This window comes from Motacilla alba, chromosome 6 (genome assembly GCF_015832195.1).
Source record: "Motacilla alba alba isolate MOTALB_02 chromosome 6, Motacilla_alba_V1.0_pri, whole genome shotgun sequence".
NCBI classification, from domain to species: domain Eukaryota; kingdom Metazoa; phylum Chordata; class Aves; order Passeriformes; family Motacillidae; genus Motacilla; species Motacilla alba.
This window is the reverse complement of record NC_052021.1, coordinates 9,204,031-9,216,499: the sequence shown is the minus strand read 5'-3', so window position 1 is coordinate 9,216,499 and position 12,469 is coordinate 9,204,031. Positions and strand designations below refer to the sequence as shown.

Sequence of the window (12,469 nt, the reverse complement as noted above, 5' to 3'; positions counted from 1 at the left end):
CCCTGATGCAAGCTATTAGCTTCACTGCAGTTGGTATTAAAAATAGATGGTGTGAACCGTTACTGGAAAGCCTTTGCGAGAAGGCTGTGTTAGTAATGGTGGGAACTGCATTCCCCCTGCTCTGCACATGTACCTCTCCTTATGCAGTCTAACCATAAACTGAAGGATCACATTTCTTTGAGTGAATGGGAGCTGTGCCTCTAATGAAAGGCACTCACCTATAGTGTTGCAGTTTCCCTTGATAGTCATTTAAGGAGGGAAGCAATCCTTGTTGTTACCAGGCCACTGAATGTTAACCAGCAGAGATGCTTCTTAGCCTCTACAGGCTCTCAAACCATGACACCCTAAGAATAACTAATAGCAGGATCATTGTGAAAGGCACAGAAATTTCATTGAGTGTCCCTGCCCTGCAGGGTTGGTAGACACAACCAGATTCAAACCAGCTGTGGCAGAACTGTACCCAGAGATGGCTGATCCACTGATTAGTTTCACCTTTGCCAATGTCTGAGATTCTATGGTCACTTTGTAGATTGGGCTCTTCCCTTCTTCTCTCTGTGTGACATCAGACACATAAATATCAAGGCAATGGTGAATGTGACATTAATGTACAAACTTCAAAAGACATTAATGTGAACTCCAAATCCACCCATCTGTGCATGCACAGTGCTTGCACTGTAAGGATGCTGCAGCAAACAGTGGTGTTGGACATTTTGGGGGATAGGACATTTTTGGAAGATAATTTTGCATTTTGCTACTAGTCAGGAGATGTCATTACAGAAAGCCACAATGTTAAACTGGCAAAGGCTTGTACTATCTTCAAAGGAAGCTTATCGACGAGTAGAGCAGAAAGTACAGAAACGAATGACGTGCAGAGAGATGAGACAGTGGTGGGTCTCCCATGTGTGAACTCTGTACTCAAAGGAGTCGCACAGTTACATCCTGATCTTGTCAAACTGATAAGACAAAGTTTCAGTCAATCTTCAAGACAAGCATAAATACTAGATCAGATGTGATCTTTGACTTGACATTCTCATTTTCATTGCTTAGATCCCCTTAGTTTTCTGCTTTATGTCTTAGTTTTGGACAATGCCAACACTCAATCCATTTACATACAGCTTGCACATAAAGTTCTCCTTTTCCCTGGGTCACAAATGACATTTTTCTTCCTTCCTATTTCCTCTCATCTTAACAACAAGTTAATGTGCTGAAAAGATTTCATTTCCAGTTAGTCTGGAAGCACTGACTTTTTTGGCATTTTTAGGAGAGCCTGTAATATGTTTGGCAGAGTAATCAAATAATAGAATAAATATATATTTTTAAAGTAAATTAGACATTATAGAAGCTGTCTTCCTGATTCATTAGATTTGGTGTTGGTATACTCCCCTTTGCAGAGAGATTACTTTGATTAGTTCAGCAGTTCCTGAGAGCAGATTATGAAAGAACACGCAGTGTAAAGGAGAGAAAGAAAGTTTTTCCACTGGGAAGCAGATGCTAGTCCAAAGAGGGCTACTCACTTGGTATCCTTCCTTAGCCTTAGGACTCTGCTTCTCTGAATGCTAGGCTCTTGCAAGCTAGGGAAACTATTTCTGAAAATGGGACCCTAATGGGACTCAGACTCATGGCCAGTGGAGATCTTCTCATATTGTGGTAGTTTTGTGATCCTTTATTATGGCAAATTGCTAGAGGCAATTCAGCTGCCCTGTTTTATGTGTGATGGCTCCGCTTCCATGAAAGGAGAGGAATCATCCTACAACTGCACAAGGTTTGAGATATCTCACCCTCTGCCCCTAGGGCTCAGGGAGCCATGCAAAGACATGCAGCAATACACTTACAAAACTTATTTTCTCTCAGGTTTTCTCTGCTTTATATACAGTGTTAAACCAGAGAGAAGAGTTCTAAGTATTCTGTTGGTCAATAATTGTTTTTTCTTTATAGTTAAGGCTATTCCACTTGAAGTTAATCATAGCATAAGACTTGTGGATCAGGAGGGAAATTTGGCCTCTCTCTCTCTTTCCCTTATTTATTCTCTACCAAGAGCTTACCTCTGTTGTATTTCTGGGAAGCCCAATGGAAAAAGAACATATCAGTTTATGACCCCAGGTACTTTCCAAAGGCATCAGCTCATTCTAAGGCTTTCCAACATTTCTGCCACAAATTCTGTGTGTGAAACATGCAGAAAGTTCACCTGGCTTATGGCCCAGGTCTGAATTGAATTGCACTCCAGTAACTTCTAGAGAAAGGAAAATCTGCCTAGCATTAATCTCTCAGAATTCTGTCACATTGAACCATGGTGAGAACAGCCTTCCCACCTTGAGAGTCCTGCTTTCAGCTGGATGCCAGCTGCCTACCAAGCTACTCCATCCTTCCCCCTCTTCAGCAGGATGAGGAGGGAAGGAGAAAATTAGATAGAAAAACCTGTGGCTCAAGATAATGGCAGTTTTATAAAGCAAAAGCAAAGACTGTGCAGAGGAAAAGAAAATACTTATTCTCTACTTTCCATCAGCAGGAGCTGGGCAGCCCAGGAAGCAGGGCCTCAGTAGGCACAGCAGTTATCACAGAAAACAAACACTGTAATAACAAATGCCCCCTGCATCCTCCTATCTCTTAGCTTTCATTGCTGAGCAGACATCATAATGACATGGGATATCCCTTTGGTCAGCTGGATCTGCTCTCCTGGCTATGGCCCCTGCCAAGATCTTGCCCACGCCGAGCCCACAGGTGAGGGGGAATGCTGGAGAGGCAGCATTGCTGCAGTGCCAGCACTGCTCAGGCAGAGCCAAAGCACTGGGGTGTGAGCAGCACCTTTCTAGGAACCAGCACAGCACAGCTCAGGGAGGGCTGCAGTGTCAGAGTGAGCTCCAGCTCAGACAGACCCAAGGCAACCTCTTGCTGCTGATAATTTACTTCTGTTCGCAGTTTTCTATAAATTACAGGCAAAAATAGCAGAAAGACCACAGACTCTGGGACCCTTCCAGGAAACAGAGAAAATTGTCTAACAGAAAAAGGGAACGATAATGTCTGGATAAAATTTAATTAAAGTCCAAATGAGTATAAGATTTCTTTCACAATGACAGGAAAAGAACTCATTTGCCTCTTCTTTGGCTGGGAGCTGTGGGGGGAATTAGGTGTTAGCTCATCTCAGGAATACAGAGTGCACTGCAAGAACAGGTAATCTGCTGCCGACAAGGTAAACAGACTGCTTTTGGGAAATGCTGGGAGATTTAAAAAAACAGGGATGAGGTCAGCTAGGCATTAATGACTTTGAGGCACCTTCAGAAAGGCTCACCTGGGAGTCTTTAAACTTTCTGAAAGATCACCTAGGTTTCCAAGGCCAGCATAAGGAAAGAAGAACAGACTACTCAGAAATGGGAAAGGTAAAGTCCCACTTCTCTTTGAGCACAGACACAGGTTTGGGATTTGAGTTACCACAAAGGAGGCATTCACAAAACAAAGTTGTTAGGTATCGTTAATAAGTTGAGTGATTGTATTTTTTTACCCATTGTGCTGTGGGGAATGATAGCGACAATTCCTGAAAACATTTTGGGGAAGACAATTCTCAGTGCTCAAAATATGCTCTGCTCGCCCTCTAGACATGCTAGGTAATCCTATAAGTGAGGATAAAGGGCAGAACTATCAATTTTTCATTTGAGTGTCCATTTATTTGCAGTATCTGCCTGTCAAAAGGGCAAAATCACACTATAAAATCTGAGTCCACAGCAACCTTCCCCACACAGCTCCCCTGGATAGTGCGATCCCTGGGTATCTCATTTGGTATTGCTTCTCAGTGGCTGCAGCCTCTGAAAACATGTTTCTCTCAGAAGCATTTTTAGGACCCTATTTTTGTACTGGTACCTGCAACAAATATATCTGCTTAAATATGCAGGTGAAAACTGGTTACTTGTTTTACACAAAACTCTGGTTTCAACCATCTGTGTTCTTTTTGCCTTTTAACAGCTAAGATCTGTCACAGGGGAGCTCTCCCACTTCTTAGCTGTTCCCAGAGAGTGCACTGCAATTTTGGCACCCCAAATAACAAGAGAGGGAGAGAGCTGTGTAATATCTATCTTCTGTGTGCTCTATTAATCATAAAAATTAAATTTAGTTCTTCATGCCTGCAGCAACTTGGCAAGGGGACACAGGAGGCAAGAAGACCCTTTGTAAATAAAATTGTTTAACTGAATACCAAGTTCTGTATGGCCTTTCATGGGAGCATACTCTTGGGACTCCCTCAAAGATCAATAGACAAAATAGAAAACAGTAAATCAAATCACCATGGTTTCTATTGTGCTGTAGAAGGGAATAATTCACCTCATGGGTAGTTCTAATTTTGTAAGGTAGCCAAGATCTATGGTGAACAGCAAAGGCACAAACTCTAGGGTGCAGCCAGCAAGCTCTAGCTCTGGGCTGTTTAGCCCCACAGCAGGAGAGGGAGAATCCTAGGGCTGGGCCAGGTACAGAAGGGCCACACCAGAAAGGATGGTTTAGCAAAGTCCCTTCAAACACAAGATTTCTTCTAACCAAAATCTTTTCCACCGAGATGAAAAGATTCCATCAGAGATTTCTCCAACAGTCTGAATGTAGCCCTGTAAATGGCATCAGGCTGCTAGTCTATGCAAGGCACAATCCAGCAGCTTCTCTGCCTGAGTTCCCCCAGTTGTGCTTCCAGCTTCCTCTGGGGGTTCATGGCTTCAAGGCCAGCTAGCCTGAAAAGGTCAGCCCACCTCTGTTCACTCTTGTCCTTCCTCACAGAATCTGAAGTGAAGTAGTTGCACAAAGCTCTCAAAACCAACCAAGTTGGATTTGCAGTGCCTCCAAAAAAAGCCTCTTAACCCTGATTTGTGAAGTGAGCCCTCAGACTCATCCTTCCCTGTCTCCTATGGCTTAACCTCTTTGCAAAGCCTACCCTTCTGCAAGGAACTCTGGTTAGCCAAACTGTTTTCATACAGTTTAAGCTGGAAGCTTCCCTACTTCTAGTTCCCAAATAAGAGCTCTCACCTTCTCACGAGTGAATTGAAGCTGATTGTGCTGGTGCAGCTTCGTGCCTACTGTTGGCAGGGAGAAATCATATTTTAAAAACAATTGAAAAATTGCTGTATCATTGCAGAAAAAATGCCCCATCTTTTTGGCAACAATTAGATACAAAACTTAAAGAAAAATTCCCTTGTTACTCTCTTCCCGTTAATAAACCATGTCTTTATCACATACAAGTCAGTCTATAGTGGGCTGAAATATGGGATCAGCATATGGTGGTGTCGAAGCTGCTTTGTAATTTTTGCTGAAAGCAGGCATTATGAAAGATTTGCTCATGCAGAGGTACAGCAGAATTGTGTGTTTCCCAGGTACTATACTATGCCAATAAGAGGAGGGTTATTGACAGGGAAGAGGTGAGAAAATTGCAGAGAAATTCTATCAAGTATTTTCCCCCTACTGAAATGCTGGCTGCCACTGGAGATGCACAGCAGTGCCAGGATTTGGTCAGCACTGGCAGAGAGCTTGTACTGCTTATAGGGAAGAACAACTGGGACTTTTTGGTTTTTGATTGTTGGTTTTTTACTTCCATCTGCTTATGTGGTAGTTACTTAGGAAATATACAGAACTCAGTGACTTGAGCCTCTTGTGGGAGGGGCTGCAGAAATATCTTGCCAGGTAAGACAGAGGACAGTAATGGAGAGAGATCTCTGATTAATAGACTAAGGAAAGATGAACACCATGAAGCAGTTTTTATCCACACACAGCAATCAATGATATTTGAGAAATAATAGTTCATGATAACCAGAGGGTAAACAAAGTGTGATGTCACTTGATATCAAAGAATTATCATTTTTCTCCTTAGCTAATAGCACTATTGTCCACAAATTATCTGCAGAGAATACATTTGCTGCCCCGATGGCGATACAATTACTTTTTCTGCCACACAAATCTTGTCTTACAACATCTCTGTGAAAGAAATCTTATCGCTACAAGAAATACCATCAGTGGTTATGTAGGTGAAAAAAGCAAACCACAATTGTCAAGCCACTGGTGGGAGAAAATTCTGTTGGTGCACTAATAAGCAAGCATCTGAAGTCTCAGCAACTCCCAGCCATTGCAGATGCCCTGTTTTGCTGTTCCAGACTGCACTGTGTCCAGTGCTTTCAGAAACTGGAGCAGGATGAGAAGGAAGAAACAGACCACTCACTAACATCACTGAATTTTCAAAATCTTGTGTTTGAATTGTTTCTGAAAAGAGCCTATGAGCAAGTGAAAATTAAAATTGCCAGAGAATGTTTTAGCTGAGTCTGTAAGCAATTTCAGTGTCCTACACAAGACAAAAGAGCCAGTAGTAGCCTGCACCAAATTCTGCTTCAGCTGCAACTGTGTACAATATTTGGTGAGGATTCTGTAATGGCCACTGAGAGCAGAGACATTATGAGGAGTTTGTTCCTGCTGCAACTCAAAACTCTTCACACAAAGTCTGAAATCAAACAGACCTAATGCTTAAGCTAGAGCAGAATGCAGTGCAGATACACTATCAGAGATTCTCAGTGTACAGAAATGTAAAGCCATATGTCTGTTTCTTTATAAACTCTTCTGCTAGGGCTGTCATCCAGCCTGTTATCATCGTGGACTCTGATTTCCCACATGTCCATACAAGGCCTCTAAATGAAGGCATTCTTCTTTGTTTAGCTCTGCTGTGTGGCCTTTATTAGTACCTTTATTAGTACTCTGCTAAATGCCTCCTCTGGATCCTCAGTGACTTCTGTTTCAGTTGCTATGACATCCTTTTACTCCAACCTTAATTAATGGAAAGTACAGGACAGTTATCACAAGTTTGCAGAGAGGATGCAAGTGTGCAAGTGAGACTGTGTACAACTTAGTCTAAGACCCTTTCATTTTGATCCTATCCTCTCCCAGCTCCCGTATTTAACTGTTGTTGCCCTGGATCCTCTTCTTTGACAACGCTTCTCCCTTCTTTTCTCTCAAATCAGATAGATATTCAGGTTTTCACTTTTAAAAGCTTTGATAGATTCTCTGTCTCTAGCTTAGCTATCATCTTTCAGACAGCTCTGGCTTGCCAGCTCTCTCATCCTGTCAGCCAGTGATGCCCATTTCCATCATTCCCTGAACAGTTTCCACCATGCATGATTTGCTTGTCTCCATGCAGTTCTGCATGCTGGTGGCAGTAAGAGACATTGACAATAGCTGGGCTGCAGGCACACACAGCCTGCTGGCCATATTGACATCACTGATCTATAGTGTCTGATTTTATCTGCTCCTCTCCTCCCAGTTCATCTCCATTTCTTGTCTCTTTTGTGCTTTGATTACAAGCTCTTTGGAGCAGAGACTTCGTATTCCATGCTGGGATGGTGTTTTAACTTGCCTAACATTTCTAAGTATTAGAGCAATGCAAATGTAGTAGGACTTCCATTTTCTGGTAATGCCATGAATTTGCTTAACAAATGTACTCAGCTTAATTTTTTGCATGAACTCGTGAATAATTCAGTATGACTACCAGAAAATGTCAGTGTTCTGTTTTAATAAAAGTGTGGACAGCTAAAAATGGTTTTCAGAGTTTAAAAAGCAAAAAGTAAGCCTTCCGAATACACACACATCTCAGAAGCAAACCTGTATGAAGTGATAAATACTGGCACCAATCCTCAGAAAGTCAAACTGCAGTTTCTTACTTTAGTTCTGTGATTCTGCCTACTCCCTTCAGAACTGGCATTCCTGCTCATGACTTGCAGATGATGCTGCAAACCACAAAAAACATAATTGGGGGATAATTTTGCTGCACAGCAGACAAACATAGACAAACATGTCATCTCTACTTACTGTAAGAAATTTTCACTGAAATAATATCCTGAAATTCATATATGTGGTAGGGAACACTGGGCACTGCTCTCTTTCTGTTCTTTCCAGATGGCCACAAATGTGCTTGAAAAAAGAAAACACATGAAAAACATCAAGCCTTGAGTATGGGCCTGAGTCCCTAGGATATTTGAGTGATTTTGCACACTACCATACAGTTTCCTTCTTGTACAAACTGAAAGGATGTCGCCAGTAGGAAGTGACTGACCTCTCCCTGTGTAAGAAACAAGTGAATTGATGAGCATCAGATTTAGACAGGCCTTATCTCACTTCCAATGAATGACTCAGCTACTTCGTTTCCTAGGGAGAAAAATTAATGTGCTCTTTTCTAAGCAGAGTTTCAGTAATGAAACTTAAGACCACAGAACACCTCAACATAAAATGGACATTTAAGAGGCATTTCTCCCTGGTCACAAAAACATTTTCTTTGTGTGTTTCTACCCCTTCTTGTAGCTTCAGTTACAAAATGGAATTTAATAATTATTCTTATCCTCTCTTGTTCCCCCCACCAAAACAAAATTCTATCCAGCCAGAAAGTTAAGCCTTTGCCCTTAATGCACATATAATTTACTAAACAAATGCATTGCTGCTGCCTTTCACTCAAGAGGTGAAAATGCTACTTTTTTAGAGTTCATTTGTAATAAGTAATAGTCAGGGAGAAGAGGTAAGCAGAAATACAGTCACTTCTGCCTTTACTAATTTAAATGAAGTTCAAAACATCCTAACCATGCAATCAGGACAAACTTTGCTATTATATTCCTAACCATAGACATACTTTAAAGCCCACAAAGTCTCTTTGTTTTTAAACTCATTGACTTGTGGCACAGTTACTTTTTTCGATTTCTTTCAGAGTGAGAGTGCAGGGCTGTTTATCTCTCAGTTCAGAGAGAGACATCCTTGGGCAACAGTTGGAACTTGGTACCATCATGAGACAACTGCAGAGATCTCAGTCTGCTCTGGTATACTGCAAACAAGGCAGCAGTGATAATGGTTGCTCACTCCATGAACAAAAAAACCTCACGGCGGCACTCTTAAGTTCAATACCAGAGCAACTCAGACCTATTTTCTGAGCATAAACAGTGGAGGATGAGAATGGCTATTATGAGTCAGTCCAAAGGTGAGTCAAAGCCAGTGACTGAAAGCAGCATGCCAGGAAAGAGAGCAAGAATATGGAGAGATTTCCATAAAATACTCTTTCAGCCACAAACAGTATGCAGCTCAGCAAATCTGTGCTTCTCAATCCATATTTCAGTGATCAAACTCAAACATTGATGGGGCTTTTGTGGGTTTGTAAAAGGATGCAGGGTGTAGGTAGGAATGTAGTTTCAAGTTGTCAGTGTAAAAGTCTGCGAAAAGAAAGGCTGCAGTCTGAACCATGAAGTTATTTTGGTCCAAGCTAAATTGCTCTTTAGCTTGAGCACAAGCACAGAAATCTGAAAGCTAACACAGCTTCTCCTGGAAGGCTTTGTATTATTTAAAACACAGTCATACTACAAAACCAGTTTTCAGCTCAGCTTAGCCACTCTCTTCATGATGTGCAAGTGCCTTTCAAAAGAGTTGCCAGAATGAACCAGCTGAGACCCAAGCTCCCTTTCCTTCCTTTCTTCTAATTATTGGGAGAGAAATTATTCCTCTTAAAATGAATTCTTGCTTCACCAATTTTAATGAAACATTTCATTTTTTTAATATCCCAGATAGTCTTATTAAAAGCTCAGCTTTTCAAGGTTTGATGATCAGAGCTGAGATTCACATTCCAGAGAAGTGCCTGCAACTGAAGCACCCAGACTACCTGAAGATTTAGGAACGTGGTTTTTATATAAGAATTAAGCCTAAGAATGGAGAGGCTGAATAGGACGAAAAATCTAACACAGTAATGGAATATAAACATGGGAATAGTTTCTAATCACTGCTGTTTCTCAGGCTTTTCTTGTACTTTCACTGAATTTCTTCAGTGCTTCTGAATTTCTTACCTTTGCTTATTGAAATTACAGCAACAAAAGACTCATCATGATTCACTGACCCTAGAAAAATAATGAAGGGGAGACTTCAGAGAGACCATTTTTCATTCTCCAACTATTCCACTGGGACCAGGCTCTTAATTTTTGGTAGCCAGTGGGGTTATGGATATATGAGAAACATCCACTCACAGGGAGATGAGTATTTTAGTTCTTTAATGATCATCTGTGCACATGTATTTTGGAACCCTGGTTCTGGAACTTGACCTATATATTTATTGTGAGGGCACTTGAGGTACTTTTCTGAAAATACATATGTAGCAGTCAAAGATACTGATGATTTTTTGTGCAGGGTACTTACCTAACTAAACTCTGAGGAATAATCTGCAATTTGTTTTCTTATAATAAAATTGCATGAGGCAGAAGGTTGACACTGTGTAAATTCAGGATACAACTTATTTATTTACCAAAAGATAGAAATTACTCAGCTTATTTAAATGAATTTAAATATTTTTTTCCTTCACAGGAAGGAAAGCTTTTTTAACCACCTGTCCCCAGCTGAGGAACTTTCTGCTCATTTAATACAGAGTACTTCCTCCTGTCTCCTTGCAGAAAAATAATGGCTATTAGGTGACAGGTCTAACAGAAAAACACCACCTAGACACATGAAACCAGGTACATTTAAAACTTTTGTAACCCTTATTTTACAATCACCTGCACTAACTTCTACATGAAAGTCCTAAGTCTTAATTTACACAGGTAAATGTTCATGTTTCTGTCCCACAGCTGATGGGGAGGTGGTACATTCTAAAAAATGAGAATTAACTTGAATGACTGAACCTCACAGACGTTTGATAACCTGATATTAAGTAATATTTCCCCAAAATACCATTTAAATATGGTATATACTTAAACACCTAAAACGCTCTGACTTTGGAATAGGGTGCAGATTATCAGTGCTGACAGCAAAATATGAAGTCAAATTATTGTAGCTGTGCAACAGAAATAGTGAGGGACTTAAAAGGCCAAGTGATGAGCTATACACTCTGTTAAAGTGTAAAATGTCTGTAGTCTCCAGGGACATAAGCCATCAGACAGCTGTAGAACAGTATGCAGAAAACAGCCAAAGATATATAGCTTGTACTGAACCGAGGTGCTGATGACTGAAGTTTAGGTATTCAACACATAAAGCAATTCAAAAGTGCACACTAAATGATGGCCAGAAGAACACATACAGTGTAATAAGTTACTAGTTAAGAAGATAAAAGGAGCCAAAGTTCATAGTCTTTGAATTCAAGAGATTGGAGAGCTGGATCTGGGTTTATAGGGCTTGGTCACAAACTCAAAGTGCACTGTATTGCCCTGGATTAATCAGGAGAAATCCAGCACCAAGTTATCCCATGCAGCTGGGAACTACAGAGAATCTGGAACCTGGGAGTGGTGGGATAAGGAGCTGCTTCAACGAGTGAAGAGCCTGCACAGCGCCAGCAGCAGCCCTGATCCCTGGGGAGAGGAGAAGCCATGGGCAGAGTCAGGCTCTGGAAGGAGCAGCACAAATGAAACATCACCCCATTAACTTTGGAAAAAACATTGCTGCACATGCATGAGTTTCTCATTTCTGTACTACTTTATACTTTGTAAGTTTAGTGCAAATTTCTCTTACAGAGAAGGTAGATGGAAAGCACCTAATGTTTAAGTATTAGAAAAAACATAAGAAAAGGGACAGACAAGAGCAGAGGAAGGGAAGGAGTCAACACAGAACAGACCAAAGCAAGAACTGAGATACCATTCATCAAACAGAGGTGCCAATCCTTTACTCTCTAGGAACAGAAATAAATCTACTTACAGCATTAATCAATAATGCCTGAAATCAATAATACATAGCAGACTAATGGAACTGAAAAGTCATTAGTGGTGTGGGAGGCTTACTTACTAAAAGCAACCTGCATGAACATTGACATTAGCCCTAGCCAGAGGATGGACAATCTTGCCTGTGCAAAACCCAATATTATATCTTCAAGTGATATGAAAAGCAGATTCTGATTTGATTTTTTTTAACAAGAAAAGAACTGTCAAAATAAGCCTCTTGAGAGGGCCCTTTCAATATTTTTTTGCCTGGAGCTTCTAAACTAAAAATATCTTTGTTTCAAAAAGGTTATGAGAGGATATTCAGGGTTTTTTCAGGATACATCAGTAAAAAATAACTAGTTGAACTGTCTTTTGCTAAGGGACAACAATTAAGAAACTTTTTAGTAAAGCACTAACTAGCTTTACTGGTTAGTTAATAGTTTACTAGTTAATTAACTAGTTTAATAGTTTACTAGTTAATTAACTTCTTTAGCCAGAAGTTAATAAGGGAAGGAAAAAGAGCTGTTATAAGTCTAATAAGTCAAATCAAGTGTATCTTGCATGAGGAATACTTATTGACATGAAATACTTTGATCTTACTAATGGTTCTGACATAATATTTATATGAGAGGATTACAAATTTGTGACAGCAAGTCTGTCACAGGACTCATCTCTTCAAAAAAGGGACTCGTCTGAAGAGCAGCTGTACTCAGACAGGAATGGCCTTTGAATGTCCAAAGCAGATGGAAAAGGTCTCTTGCAGGTTTTGCTCACCAAAAGATTGATATTCCTAATAATGAATAGCACACAAAGAGAAA

The 12,469-nt window shown here is 40.6% G+C and overlaps 1 protein-coding gene across 1 annotated transcript in view; it reads left to right on the top strand.

The window, feature by feature from the left end:
• Nucleotides 1-12,469, top strand: part of WAPL (WAPL cohesin release factor) — a 136,586-nt gene that overhangs the window by 36,101 nt on the left and 88,016 nt on the right. The window lies entirely within an intron of this gene.